We start from the raw sequence: 13298 nt of genomic DNA on the forward strand, positions 1-13298 counted from the left end.
TATGGTGCTAGCCTAATTCGTAGTATGCCTTTATCCCCAGTTTGGCCTTCTTGCAAATAATGTTATTATTATAAAGTAATAAAAGACACAAACTTTCCATTCTGCTATTTGGAGCTGAAAGTATTTCATATTTTGCTGACTCCTGCAATACGCAGAGGTGAAAGTACAGGAAAAACACTGGAGAGGCAGTGGTTTGGGAGACAAGGTCAGCCCAGGTTTAAGCAGTTCATGTTCTGCCTTTTTAAAGACTCCTGTTCAGACCTCAGTAACGCACAAGCCCCAGTTTGTTGAACACATTTTCAGTTGACTCTTTTGTAGACAACTCTGTGTGTCACAAAGCCATTGATCTTGGGTATTCTTTACTCGGCAAATTCCTCAGATTGCTACCTCTACAGCGAAGTTAATTAGGATTGAGTTATCAGTCAACGTGGTGACCTTGAAGTGTCTCTGAGCACAAAAGCCCTGAATAAGGAAGCACAGAGCGTACTGTGTAATCACAGCTCTGCCTGGTGCTAACATTTACCCAACAGCAGTCACATAACTGTACTTTGGGAGCAAAAAGAAGGATGCTTTTGAGGTTAGTTCTCTTCTTACATTTCTTTGCAGCAAAGGATAATTATGACATATATTCAATGTACATCCTGTGTGTACAACATGACCTAGTCCTTAAAAAGTGCAATTTGGATCTGAATTCATAGAATCCTAGAATGGCCTGGGTTGCACAGCAGCACAGTGCTCATCCAGTTCCAACCCCCTGCTGTGTGCAGGTCGCCAACCAGCAGCCCAGGCTGCCCAGAGCCACATCCAGCCTGGCCTTGAATGCCTGCAGGGATGGGGCATCCACAGCCTCCTTGGGCAACCTGTGCCAGTGCCTCACCAATAGAAATCAGAGATCTGGTACAGACCAGTGTGGTATTTTAGTATTAAGTCATATTGCTGGGCCTTCTTTTGCTTACTGCAGTCTTCTTGAGATGTCTGTCAGGTGCTTTCAATAAAGGTCAATATCAAGGCCACGGACAGCCTGTTCTTATCCCATGATCATGGCCTTGTCACATTTGTAGATGGTATTTGTCTCCCTTGAGCAGGAAGGAGGGGGATGGGGAAGGCTTGTAACACATTACTGGCTTTGGAAGAGAAATCTGGGCTGAAGGGCACTGGCCAGAAACACCCACCCAAAGGCACCCTGAGCACCAAGCACTGTGCCACTCCCTGATGCTTTCAGCTGTAGACTGGGCAGACGCTCATGTTCACTCTTACAAATAACATAGCTTCTAAAAGCAAAACAGATAAAGAGAAGAAAAATATGTCTTACATATATCCTAAACGTAGATGTTTTTATATAATTTGGTAGGTTATTATATGCAGAATAACCGGATGGTGCAAGAACTAAACAATTACTCTCTTAAATCTCACAAATGATATAAGGATATTTCTGGTGTGTCTCAATTCTGAGATGAAGTTCTTGTGGGAAGGGAGTGTTTAGGTAAAAGCCTTGCAAGAGAAAAATTCTTCTGGGAGACGATCCTGCTTCTCCATAGGAAACAATTTGCAGCAAAGTGGTTTTTAGTGAAATGTTTTTGTTGGTTGCCTGAAGAGGGATCTTTGTGAAATGCAGTTCCTTTTTGGTTTCTTGGGGACTTTACAGGGCACATTTTCAGGGATTTTGAGAGACTGGGGGAAAGCTATTGGTTGTCCCAATGGTGCTTAATACTGGGACAACCCCCTTGCTGCTGAAAATGGGTCACTGAGATAAATGTTAGCATACATTTCCCCTTTGGGAGTCTGTATCTATAGCTGCCCCACAAAAGGAATTGCATCATCAAAGCAGTGCAGTAAAATGCAGGGATGCAGAGAGATGCCATTGATTAATACAAAAACCACAGTGCCATCCAATCACCACACACAGGCAAACAACAGTGGCAATTCATTTTACATTTTACACAATAACTTGGCAAGCCCAATGCCTCATTTATTCATAATTCTCCCCAGCCTGGGCCTTGCCAGGGGTAGTACTAATCAATATATGCATTATGGCACAAGGTCTTTGCACAGAGAATTGTTTGAGAAATTATCAAATAAAATCCATCAGCCTGTTCCTTTCTGTTCTTTTATATGCATGCACTCCCTTCTATTCTACATGTCTTCTTACTTTCTAGACTTCTGATGAAGGAAGAAAAAAAACCTGCTAGATTATTAATTCAGAAGCATCCTTCAGAAAAAATAAAAAATAAAAAAAAAAAAAGAAGAAGAAGAAGCAAAATAAAATTGAAGCGTATCCAAGATGCTTTGGCACAACTCCCAAGCTCTCATTCCACTTCTAGCTGATGATAGGATGCCACTTAGCTGAAATGATTAATCAGTGGCAAAAGGGCTCTTACCACCTAAACATCCATCCAGACTGCAGCCTATGTGCAAGAGTTTGCTCAGCCCGTGAACCTCAACCTCCCCCTCTGCCAAGGGATGAGAGCACCTGTTTGTTAACCTCATGGGTCTCATACCTTCTTCCACGTACACAGTGAAGTCCTGAACCCAGTGGACCTATGCAGTAAAATCTCAACTGTTCCTCCAAAGTAGTAAATAATATTGGTTTTAATAATGACCTCCTGCTGATGCAAGAGCAGTGCAAAGTCTTTAGATCCTGAAGGAAGAAGTTCCTCCCAACCCCAAAACCCAGTCACCAATCATTTCCAAAGCTGCATTGGGTGGCCTGACCTGGTAAGAGGGCAACAAACCCACAGCAGGGGTTGGGGCTGGATGGTCTTTAAGGACCCTTCCATTCTGTGATTCTATGAAAGAGGAGCAGGGGTAACAAGGCCCAAGTCCTATTGCCACAGCTGTGTTCTGCAGGGAGGTGAGTAGACTGCAGCCAACAGCACAACCATGGGATGGGAGGATGCAGGCTGTTCCTGCCCCACTCCACCTCTTTTTAATTGCAGAGGCAGCCTGAGCAACTGAGCAGGTGGGAAGAGCCACTCTGTCAAATGCAGCAGATAGACAAAACCATGTGTGGGGGTTAAAAGTAAGTTCCTTCCCACCTTTCCTCTCTGCTCTAAATGAGTTATAAGCATGAATGCTCACTGACTGTCAAATTGCTGCATTTTGCTGTTCGTCACCTCAGAACAAAAATATAGAAGTCCAGCACAAGAATGAATGAATTCAGCCCACAGATTTATCAATTAGTTTTCTAGTCACTATCTGGGTGCAGTTACTGTTAGTAGCTGAGTGACAGACAAAGCTGTCTCTGCCCATAAGAGTCTGAAATGTGATCCATAATAACCATTGCATTTCCTCTTCCACCCCATTTCAAATGTGACAACCAGGATCTGCCTATTATGCTCAGCAGGACTCCCGTGTGCACGTTAAGCGTGGGTTGTTATCCCTCTCAGCTGATCACAGCGAGCTGCTTACACCAAACCCCGCTGAGTGCCGTGCTACCTACTTTGCCCTGTGCCTTTCATTTATGCACTCACTATCCTAGGAAGGTAAATACTTAGCATTCAATCTGTGAAGAAAATCCTCTGTTTATGTCATCAGACAAGAAGGAGGTCTTGGCTTGTGCAGGGTTGTTATTAAACAGTTCAGAGCAGTAGCTGGAGTCCTTTGCATAGGTCTTGTTAACACACTTGAGGTACATTTTCACTTGAGTTCTTCTAAGCAATTTATGTTTTAAACTCAGCAGTGAATCTTTCAAGAGTGACTTATGTTTATGATTTCCAGCAGGAGGACTCTGCAGCCAACATGATTTTAAGAGCTCCTAAGGGAGTTGCCATCCTAGGTATAAAAAAGGTGATAACACCATTGTTGGATGGCCACTAGAATATCTATCTACAGCATATGAGAATCATACAATTATGGAATGGCTTAGGTTGGAAGAGATTTTAAAGATCATCGAGCTCCAACCCCTGTACCATGGGCAGGGTTGTCTCCCAACTGATCAGGCTGCACAGGGCTCCATCCAACCTGGCCTTGAACACCTCCAAGGATGGGCCACAGCTTCTCTGGGCAGCCTGTTCCATTAGTAGCAAGACCCTCAGGTCATGTTACCCACTACTGTGCACTGGCACAGCTCTCTGGATGTGAGCAGAGCAGAGCATGCCAAATTATAGTAGGCTGCCTCAAGTTGTGACACTTACTGTCACTGCTTATGTCAAGGCTGGAAATCACATCCTTCTCTATCATTACATCAGATCTGTGAGTCCTTAACCCCTCTTCAGGTTCATAATTAGGAAAAATTGCTTCTCTGGATGAATGATAATGCAGTGTCAAAGGCTGCCGAAGGAAGTGATGGAGTCCTGATGGTGATGATGTTCCAGAACTGTGATGCTGAGGGATATGGTCAGTAAGCATGGTGGGGGTCAGATGAGGTTGGGGCTGGACATCCTGGAGGTTTTTTCCAACCTTAAAGAATCTATGATTCTATGATTTTATCTGCCTTTCTGGAGGAAAAGGCATTACAAAACGTCACACCATGTGGTGGAGATATGAGTGTCTAGCGTGTAATACAGCTGACCTGGCATGTATTTATAGACAAACCTATTGGCAGAGTAAGCTCTCACATGAGGGTTTTCTTCCTGCAGAGGAATCTTCTCTGAATATGGACAGATCTGGGTGAGTATGGACAGATCTGGGTGTGCAAGAAGTTTTGTTGCTGCTCCTGCCTTAATCCCTAATGAGCATTTGAAACATTCTGGGGAGTGCAGATGTACATAGAGTGCTATCACGACGTAGAGAGAGCCTTGGTGATAATTTTCATCTTGTTTTCCTAACAAGTGCCTTTGTCCTCACCTTGTCTGCTAGGCTATACATTTTAGGCATTTCATTGCCACTTCAATAAATTAAGCAAGCTGGTTTACAAATTCTGACCTTGCACGCACACTAGTGGTGTGGTAGTAGGTCTCTTGCAAATAAGGCCACTGAAGGTTTCGTTGTCTTTCCAAGATAGATGATTTTTGACCTTAATTTTTGCCAGCACTTAACGCTCATTGCCAAAACATAGTTGGATATGCTTATGTCTAAGAAGCCTGTTAGGATTGAGCACAAATCTGCACCACATGAGGCACAAAACGGACATTAGGAAAAATTTCTTTTCTGTAAGAGTGTTCAGACACTGGAACCAATAGAGGTGGTTGGTGTCCCATGGCTGTCAGAATTCAGGAGGCATTTGGACAATTCCCATTAATGATGTCCTTCAAATTTTGGTTAGCCTTGAAGCGGTCAGGCACTTGGATTTTATGATCATTGTGGGCCTCCCCTCCTCTCCCCTTCCCTCTCCTCTCCTCATCCCTCCTGTTTTCATGCCCTCACAGCAGCCTGCCTTTCAAAGCAGCATACTTTTCCTTTGCTCTACACAACTACCTACAATTTACAGCCAGTTGGAACATTGCGTGTTCAACTGTTTCTCTGATGGATTCAGCTGAAATGATCAACAAACTTTGGAAGTTATGGGAGGAAACCAATGTATGGACTGAAGGCTATGGGATTTGCTTACTTCAATTTTTCCACCTGAGTAAATCAGGTGAAAGAGTCACCCAGGTGTCCCATCATGGCTAAGTTAGACTCACTGCCTGAAAACCTCACCAGGACTAAACCAGCAAGACTAATGTTAGGCCACTGTTATCTTTAAATGGAAACAGAGGGGGTGCTGCTAAATCTTAGCTCCTCTTTCTGAAGGTCACAGTGCAGCAGTTGAGGTGTTCATAGCAAGCAACTTCATCTCTGATCAATGTTGACTTTGGTGAGTGCCTTGTTCTGGGGCTATAGGGAAACAGGGAGGCAAGACTTTTTCAGCCCTCTTTAAGAGATGGAGCAGAAGGTGAGAAAAGAAAGAATTCAGCATTATAATTAACTGATGGCTTGCTTAAAATGGAGGAGAAATGAGATTTTGGTTTTCATTTTTTTTTACTGTATGAAATTATATTTCATTTCTGCTTGGTAGCTACTTCCAAACCAGGGAAAGCAATTCTGAAGGCACTTCTGGGTCTTTAGAATAAGATTTCTAATGAGGAAATTACTTTTTTTTTTTTTTTTTAAAGCTGAAATTTCTTCCTTTATGAAAACATCATGATTTTTGTCAAATATTTCAGTTTTCCAAATGTTCCTTCTAAGAAGTATGCTTTTACTGCTGTTTCATTTATCAGCTGTGAACTATAAGTTCAAATGGACAAACTGCATTCAGTTTCAACAAATAATAACTTTAAAATCTCTATGATTAGTTAAATGTTTTTCTAGGAAAGAAGAAACTCTCATAACAAAAAAGGTTTGTGCAATAGCTGTTACTGCACTATAGGATAAATCAGCTAATGAGAAAATAATGTTTTATATTGATCCTTTTCTACAGTCTTCTACATGTTCCTGAGGAGAAATCTGAATGTACAGACCCACCTCATCCATTATTGTGTTTGAAAACACAGAGAGAATTCTAACCTCATTAAAACCAATAGGTGCTTAATTGGTACCATTACCGGAGTCCTTGTTTTTAACTAGAAACTAGTTGAAAGCATGTCTGTTGAGCCCAGATTTCCCAGATAATTCAAATATCAGCAGAGGGGAAAAAAAAAAATCTTTCTTATTTGTTGTATATCAAAACCTCACGTTCTCCTGTTGTGCTTCAGGTCAATTGGCATCTTTTGTATTGCTTGTTCCGTTCCAGTTTTCCTTTGTAATTTCTTCCAAATGTAGAAGAATTGCTGGCAGTGTTGGAAGGGCTGCTCAAAGAGCTCCCTTTGCAAAAACAGTTTAACAGTTTGCTGATTTTTTTTTTTTTTTTTCCTCAACTCTTAGAAACACTTTTTTTCCCTCTCCAATTTCTGTTTCAAGTCACATTTATTTTTCTTTTAGGTACGCGACACATTTCCATGCAATGGATTTTGATGAAGAGAGGCTTTCTGACCCCCAAACATTTTGCTGGAGATTTTCTAGGCAGCTCAGGAGTTGGCTTGATGATCCTTACAGATCACTTCCAACTCGGTATATTCTATGGCAGTTCCTCTTCCAGTGAGCAGATATGGCTGCATCTGGTCTTGCATTATCCTGTCCAAGGACTTTCTGAAAAGTTCATCAGCCTGACCATATTTTCTTGAGTTTGTTCTTCATCTTCTTTTCATTTATAACATGCTGCAAGCTGAATCAGAGTCCCAAAAGGCAGAACAACCTAAGCAGGCAGAGCACAGGGAATGCAGCTCTTGTAGCCATGAGCACCTTGGCCACTCTGTCTGTCCATCCATTGTTTTCTTTCTCTCAAGCAGTAAAACCTTGTGGCAGAAGCCAAGCAGTGTCTGTTCCCTTCACAAACAGTGAATGACCCTGTTTTATGTGATTTATGTAGAAACTCTTTATTCCACCTGGCTCTTCCTCCAGAAGTGTTGGCTCTATCTCTCAGATTATAATAAGGATTTATTTTTAAATCCTGTTTATTCTTAGCCTGCAGGACACAGCAGTAATCTCTCCCAGTTTTTGTGTTCTATGTTCAGGGTAGTAACAGGAAAAGATTTCCAGGCTTCTATAACTAAACTGTTTTGTTGTGTGTGTGTGTGTTTTTTTTAATCTTTTTATTTAGCAAATTATTTACTGAGATGCTTCAACGAGATTTGCTTTCTAACTGCATTCTTGCAGCCTCCTGCATGCCCTTCCTCTGCCATCTGTGCTTCTCCCTCCATGCTCTGTGTGGGCTGCTCCATCTTGTCATTGAGCAACTGTTGTTGTGTCTTTTGTGCCAGCTTTTCTTACCTTTCCGGGGCAGTAGTTGGTAATATATTGCTGAACCTCAATATCTGCTTCAGAGAGCTTTGGTTATGGGGAGGCAGCGTGAATGTTACCACGCAATCTGTGCAAGCAAGGACATGTGCCTGCACCAGAAACTGACAAAGTAGGAAAAAGGCTGACATTCACTCCTGGGAAACAAGGTTTTACCAAATGTTTGCATCTCAGAAGGCTGCCTGTGCAGGTTTCCACTGCAGTTAAAGGTATCTCTGCAGTGGACATCAGTGAACCAATCTGAGTTAGTAACCCTATCATTCACAACATCACTCCTCCCATGCATTTATACAGTCACAGGGCATCCAGTTTCCATCCTTCAGCTACTTGGACTACAGTGTTTTACAGCTGACTGTGTCTGCAAAGGAGGCATTTTTCTCTTTTATGCTGTAATCCAATATGGAAGATGTGCTCTTGGCACAAATGCTGTATGCCCCCAAAGCTGCCATTTATCCTGCATGATGGACTTTTTAAACAAAATCTATACAATCTTGCAAGCTGGAGAAAACTGCTAGGGTTGTCTAGTCCAACTACCAACACATCCCCCATGATGTCCACCAACCATGTCCCTATGTTTCAGAAAAGCATGGGTACCGTGGCTTTTCTTGGAACACAGCACCTAGATATAATTGTTCTTTTCACTCTTGTCTTGTTCTTATCCAAAGACATGTGGGTATTTGTTCAATAGATGAGCTCCATGTTTCATCTCGGCATTTCTTCTGTTCCCAGGTACAAATTTATGTATCAATCTCATGATACAAACCCCTGTCTCTGCTGGGATTATTCATTGAGTATCCTGAGTTGGAAGGGGCCAGCAGGGATCATTGAGTCCTCAGTCCTCTTTATATAACGTCCCATTCTATATACTTGATTTCTCCCTACAAGAAAATGCAACAGGCTCCTGTTTTAGCATTGCTGTTCTAATAATGCTTCCTTCTGTAGTGTCAGCTTCCTTCTGGTGACATCTTCCCCATCCACTGACCTTGGGTCAGCCTGCTGACAAGGCTCACTGCTGAGGAATCAGCTTGCTCTTGCCGTGGCCAGCACATGTTTTCAAATCCTTTTAAATGATTCATCTTATTGTCCCATCCCAGCTGCCATGGTTCACTCCACCGGCCCTCAGGATGAGGCCTCATTAACCCTTGTGCTGTAGAAGATCTGATAAGATGTTCTCTTTACAAAGATGAATATGCGATTACTTTTTTTTTTAATAAGCATGGATAGTCCTGATAGACCTGGAATTAGGCTTTCCAAAGCTTCATAACATTCCTTTAGATAATGTCCACAATCAATGTCGGACTCCTCTATTGGCCCTAACCTATAGCTACATGCAATCAGTCACAGAAGTAGCTAAGCTAGGATCAAAATAATGTTTTCTGGAATTATTTTCATTCTAAAACACGGGATGTGGTTTAGTGGGTGTGACAGTGATGGGTTGGCAGTTGGACTAGATGATCTTAATGATCTTTTCCAACCATAATGATTCTATGACAGTAGATGTGAACCACAAATTGGTTGACAGATCATAGTCAGGTTGACCTTTTCTTAACAGAAGGATTGCATTCTTGCCATTTATATCCTTCTTCTCCTTGCTGCATGCTATTAGAAATATTCTACTTACTTTTCTAGGTGTGTATGATCCTTCTTTTGTTTTTACTGTAGTATATGTTAATTGAAAGTATTGCAATTAAGTGATATAGCAGCTGATACCTGATAACAGAATAAAGGTTATCTCTTCTTGCGCAGTTACGGTAAGAGAAAAGAAATTAACAGAGGTACAAAATCTGGGCCTTATCTCACACGAGAATAATAGAGAATTGGAGATTTCACACTCCGCAGCGAATGCCTAAATACATAATCTACAGTGATCACAGTATCTTATCTTTTCCAAGTGTTGTTTGGAAAACAAAAACTGCCATGAAACACGATTTTTACTCTGTTAACATGCTAAAAACCTATGACATATATTACAAAATGCAAAAGTAGAAGGTTAGTTGCTATCACCAACATGGTTAGTTTGTGTGTAGGAAAGGATTTGTGAGTCTTAATAATGAAGAGGCTTTTATACTAGTAGATAGTAGTCATTCTTGTGCTATTTAGAGTAAAGACTTGCTTTGTTATTATTTTGTACCATGCCCAAGATGATGGGTTACTGGTCAGCAAGGACTGGCAGTGGTGGACAAGTGCCTCTGACAGGACAGGCCTACATGGAGGTTGCTTCCCATGAGGTTGGTTTCCAACTGCAACAGCCATGTCCTCCTTCTCCACCGTACTTGGCATAGTTAGATATAATCACCAAGGCACAAAATTTTCTGAACATGCTCTTGCCTTCATCTTTATCCATAAACACAAATTAACTTCTGTACAACGCCCAGAGTCTAATGCTAACCCCTAGAAAGAAGAAAGATGTGTAGCAAAGGCTGACAATTCTGCCAGGCCCTCTGTATCTTGTAAGCTCTTTTCAAGTGATATTGACCTTTCATTTTTCCCATTCTTCTTCTAACTTGTCCAAAAAGGTCAAGTCAGGATGGAGAACCCAACAAACTGAATGAAGCTAATTTCATCTGTAAATTAAATTAAAATCTATTTTGGTGATACGATTTTACCGTACTGTTTGTGTAGAATTCAGATTCAATACAAATCATATCCACATCTAGTGCAATCCCAATCCACTGTAACTGATGGCCCAAAGGAAATCCATTAAGAATACAACAAGCAATCCATTTAGAGTTGGATTCTGGTCAGAATGTCAAGCTAACTGCAGAAAATGGATAGGTGAAATGGAGAAAAGGTTTGTAGGCAAACGCTTATCCCCAAATAAGAAATGCTTGGACATATGTATCGATTGGAATTGCCAATGGCTTACGTATCTCACAAATACACTTAGAAGAGTAATGTAAAGCAAGAAGATCGCTATCAAGAGCTATCTGCAGCCAAATGAAAAATGTAATGGAGATGTCGATTAGTATACCTGTTAGTATCCTAAAACAGTACTTAGGTATGCAAGATAGGAAAAGAGCCTGAATGGGAACCTCAAGCCACTACAGCCAGCCACAGTCAATATAGGTCAGCACTGGAATTGCTTCTGGTAGCCATGCACTTCAGGAATATTCAGTGCTTTGTGCTTGCCCAGGCTATTTGCATGTTTTGGATCACTAAAGATTCTATACAAGAAAGTTTCTGGGAGGCTGGTTCTTCAAAATGTTAATTTAAGCCCTTATTTTCCTTCTCCACCAAAGAAACAACAAACTGTAAATCTCTGGAGCCAGCAAATAGGCCTTCTGTCAATATGACAGAGGTAAAGCCCAGGCTCGTTAGTTCATTCACTGGCAAACAGAGTGGCTGATGTCCTTGCTGTCTTACTGGAAGCAATCTAACTGTTGAAACTATCATTGAAGAAATAAAAGATCTGGTATAAGGTCTTTGTGAGCCATGAGAAGTCAGTTTTTCAATCCTTTCCTCACACTCAGGAAGAGTTTCAGATGAACTTGAGTGGAAGACCACTGATTTCTGTCTCTGTAGACATCGCAGAAATGCTGAAGGAAGAAGGATTCAGTATCTAGGTGTTTCGGTTCCCAGACCTAAAATTCCAGCATTGTGCTTACTACTGCTTCTCCATCTCCTTTTTCACCCATGAATTTTTCTTTCTTTTCACACTGTGGCATTTCTTCAGCACTTTAGATTTGGGCCATTCTCCTTCATTTCTTCTTCATGAAACCTTGAACCAAGTTGCTCAGGCTGGAGCCATTTGGGCAATGTACCAAGGCAGGTTTGCTTTAGCTGGAGAGTTTTTCAAAAGTACGCAGGAACCTCAGATGAAGGAAGATGCACAGAGCATTTTTGGCATAAATACTTGAATTCAATAACTAAAATCCATTTAAATCATGGTTTAGGAAACTGTGACCTCAGTCTCAGTCATGATTCATGAGAATTCTACTGGAAGGAGCCTCTATACAAGGACAGAGATGCATCTCCTTCATCACAACCATTATCACTTTGTAAGAGTTGTAGCTAAGTTTTGACATTGTCTTCTGTCTTCTAGTGTAGAGCAAGAGGGGAAGCAAGGGACAAAAAGATGCTTTAAGTGCACATCCCAAAAGTAGATGTTGGGTTTGAACTGGCCATACACTGCATGTAAGAAGGTTGTGTTTGCTGTTCTCCACACCCATTATTTTCCAAATATGTTTTTGGTCTAAAATCAGCAGCTTCCGTGTTTTTCATTTAGCTTGCAAAATTTCATTAGGAGGGCATAGTGGAAATGCTAAGTCATGGCCTGAAGCAGTGATTGAGCACCTGGTGCAAGCAGTGCACCTGAGGGACCAGAAGAGGTGGAGCCAGGATCCACCCCTTGCCAGACCTCATTTAAGTGTTGGTAGTGGAAGAAAGCCTGTCTTGCTGGGGATCCCTGCTTGCCTGAGGTCTTCTAAAGGTAAGCAGCTTTTTTCCTTTGTTTCACTATTTGTGCTTGCTGCACTTGGGCTGTATCTTCACTTGCTGCAGCCTGGAAGTCTGCTACTCTGCTGTCATTGCTATGTTTTCCATTACATTATGGCATTGCAGGAGGGCTAATCAGCAACAGTTCTTGGGGGATCTGGACTTAAAGGAGACTGCTTCAGTAGTGAGGTCGCTTCAGTAGTGAGGTCTCCTCAGTAGTGAGGAACAATTTGTTTCTTGAGTTGTTTCTTGAGTGAAAATTTCTGCCCTGAAATTTTCCTTTGCAATTGGCTGCAGGGAAGTGAGCCTAGGCAAACTTTTCCTGCAGTGTTTCTCTGTCTGTTAGAAAAACTCTTGAGGTTGATGGAGTCAAACTTGCTGAACAGTGTTCTTGTGGTTGCTCAACTTGTACACAGAAAGCAAACAAAGCATAACTGGCTGAGCTGTGGCACCTCCTGCATGGCCCTCCTGGTGTCTGTTTGAGGTAGTACCTCAATGCCATCCTTCTCCCTGCCAGCACCTGCTCCGACGTTAAGGGATGAGGGGAATAGAGGAATATCCACGAGTTCTTGAGGTGCCTTCCTATTTCATAGAATCATAAGGTTGGAAACAACCTATAAGATCATCGAGTCCAACCACCTCCTCATCACCACTGCCACCACCAGCACTAAACCATATCACGCAGCACATCATCCAGACACCTCTTGAACACTGCCAGGGACGGCAACTCCACCACCTCTCTGGGCAGCCATTCCAGAGCCTGACCACTCTCTGAGAGAAATAGTTCTTCCTTATGTCTAATCTAAACCTCCTCTGATACAACTTGCGGCCATTACCCCGTGTCCTGCTTTTTCTTATTATTCTCTCAGTATTTTTAAGACAGAATGTTATTCTCATCCTCTTACGGACAGGACAGCATGACTGATGCAACAGTATTTGATTTCTTCTTGTCTTGCACAGGGAACAAAGCCCATTATTCAGAGATCATCTATTGCTAGATACCTAGTTCTCTTCCTTCGGAATAAATGTGGTAGTCTTACAGAAACCCCAAATATGATGACATATAGGGAAATTATACAGTTGATCAAACAATATTTAGCATAAAAATTTTC

The sequence above is a fragment of the Lagopus muta genome, chromosome 6 (genome assembly GCF_023343835.1).
Source record: "Lagopus muta isolate bLagMut1 chromosome 6, bLagMut1 primary, whole genome shotgun sequence".
In the NCBI taxonomy this organism is placed as follows: Eukaryota; Metazoa; Chordata; class Aves; order Galliformes; family Phasianidae; genus Lagopus; species Lagopus muta.